Genomic DNA, 2,381 nt, shown 5'->3' on the forward strand with positions numbered 1-2,381 from the left:
CTTGACCATTATCTTTCCTATCTCTTTTCCCTCTGCTTTATTGAAGTATGGTTGACAAAAATTACATGTATTTATATTTATTATATACAACTTGATATATGTGTAAAGAACATTTAAGATACATTCTCAATGTATTTTGAGTATATACTATAGTATTTAAAATTATTGTCTTGATGCTGTGCATTTAAGAACCTACTAGCTTATTCATCTTACCAACTGGCTAGATGTAGTCCTTTTATTTTACCTACCCAGAAGTAGCTGAGAAGCAATTCATTGACAGTTCTGGATCCTTGAGTGCTTCAAGCATAGGAGCTGGACTGGCAGACAAGAAGCTAGGGCACTTGAGAGCTGTTGTAATTCTCAACTTCCACCATCAGGCATCACCAGCTGATGTTACAGCTGTTGTATAAGACTCAGGAGTTGACACCCTCCACTTCTACTGTGGCTAGTGTTCCTGCTCAGAGGTCTAGGCTGTTAGGACCCTTACACAATAACAGATACTAATACTATACATTTGGGGCCTATGGTTTTATAGGCATCCTTAGTCCTTTAGGTTTATCAGCACCCCCAGAATTTCTCCGGGTATTAGGATCCACAGTATCTCATCATCTATCTCTTCTGCTTCTTTTCATTTCTGTTCCCACTGCTCTGGAACTCTTCAGATGCATTCTTGTTGACAAGATGTAAGTTTCTGCCTTCACCATCACTATTGTCCTGACACCATCTCTACTGTCATCTTCATATTTCAAAGCTCATCCAAGTCTACTAATGACAAAAATCAAAAGTAGGTAAGAAAAGACCACTTGAGAGAAATCTTAAAGTGTAATACTACCAGGGCAGAGAAGATCTCCTAGTTAAAAAAGCAAGCTAAGTGGGCTGGGAATGTGGCTTAGTGGTGGTGTGCTTATCTAGCATGCATGAAGCTTGGGTTCGATTCCTCAGTATCACATAAACAGAAAAAGCTGGAAGTGGCACTGTGGCTCAAGTGGAAGAATGCTAGCCTTGAGCAAAAGAAGCTGAGGGACAGGGCCCATGCCCTGAGTTCAAGCCCCAGGACTGGCAAAAACAAAAAACAAAACTGAGCTAAACAGCCTGATAATGTAGGGAGAAGGAAGGTGTTTGCACTACCCTTTTGCATAACACTGCTTTTCATTCTGCAAATGGAAGATCAAGCTTTCACTATTCATTTTAACTTATGGAAATGAGGGATTGTACTTGTACCAATCATAATCTTGCTGGGCCACTAGGAGATGTTCTACCCCCATGGCCTGAGAGAAAATGGCTGTAGGGTCATCTCCAGTAAACTGGAGCTTGTGAAGGCTGTGCAAGCTGTTTGGAAGAGTCATGGCTAGCCGAGAGCTGGTGGCTCAAGCCTGTAACCTAGCTACTCAGGAGGCTGAGATCTGAGGATCATGGTTCAAAGCTAGCCAAGGCAGAAAAGTCTGTGAGACTCTTATTTCTAGAAGTGGTGCTGTGGCTAAAATGGTAGAGTGCTGGCTTTGAACTGAAGCATTTAGGGACAGTGCCTAGGCCCAGAGTTCAAGCCCCACAACCGAGCAAATAGTCATGGCTGAACTAGTGACTTCTGGAGCCAGAATTGTGGTTTGGCAGCAAACATTTATGGTTTCTATGTAGCTTCCTCCAAGCATTTGTATAGTGTTCAAAGAGGCAGGGCTGCTATTAAGGCTTCAGGCATAAGCAAGAAGCCTATCATATCTTTCTGGTAGTTCTTCCAGTTCTTTCTCCTATGTTGTAACATCTGTCACTTCTTTCTTGTATTGGTTTGCTCCCTGGCTGTATTCCAACCTTTTAAGAAACTTTTATTTAGTAGGAATTCGTTTTCTGTTGTTGTTCTCCTGCTCTGTGTTGGGCAAGTGTCATCTTCTTCAGATTTCATGCTTCGAGCCAACTATCTGACCAGTTCTTTCATTAGTTTCTCAAACTGGTCCCCTACATTATACAGGTAAACTGCACTTGGGTTTGATACCTACATACTCTGAGGACCTGGGGACCTAATTTCCCTGGGTAAATTATATTTGACCCAAGGATTTTCATAGAGGGCAAAGATCCTTCCTTCTTCCTTAAGCTGATAAGGCAGACAGAAATATTGAAACAGATGTTTGGGGATCAGACCTTCATCTGTTGAACTCAGAGCTCTCTTGTCCCCGAGATCATATGTCCTCTTCCAAAGTAGTCATTGAGAAACCTCAGTCCTGTCTCCCAGGATCCCTATTCAGGACCTAAACTCTTGTTTTTTTTTTTTTTTTTGGTCTGGTCGTGGGGCCTGAACTCTGGGTCTGGGCGCTGTCCCTCAGCTCTTCAGCTCAAGGCTAGCACTCTACCACTTGAGCCATAGCGCCACTTCCGGCTTTTTTCTTTTT

General features: G+C 42.5%; 1 protein-coding gene across 1 annotated transcript in view; it reads left to right on the plus strand.

Moving 5' to 3' along the window:
* Positions 1-722: 722 nt before the first annotated feature.
* The window catches only part of Kiaa0319 (KIAA0319 ortholog), a 58,822-nt gene continuing 57,163 nt past the window's right edge, over positions 723-2,381 (plus strand). The window contains exon 1 of the mRNA XM_013035223.1: positions 723-788. The gene's annotated coding sequence lies outside the window, so the exon portion shown is untranslated. The remainder of the gene's footprint in view (positions 789-2,381) is intronic.

The sequence above is a fragment of the Dipodomys ordii genome, unplaced genomic scaffold, assembly GCF_000151885.1.
Source record: "Dipodomys ordii isolate 6190 unplaced genomic scaffold, Dord_2.0 Scaffold206, whole genome shotgun sequence".
NCBI lineage: Eukaryota > Metazoa > Chordata > Mammalia > Rodentia > Heteromyidae > Dipodomys > Dipodomys ordii.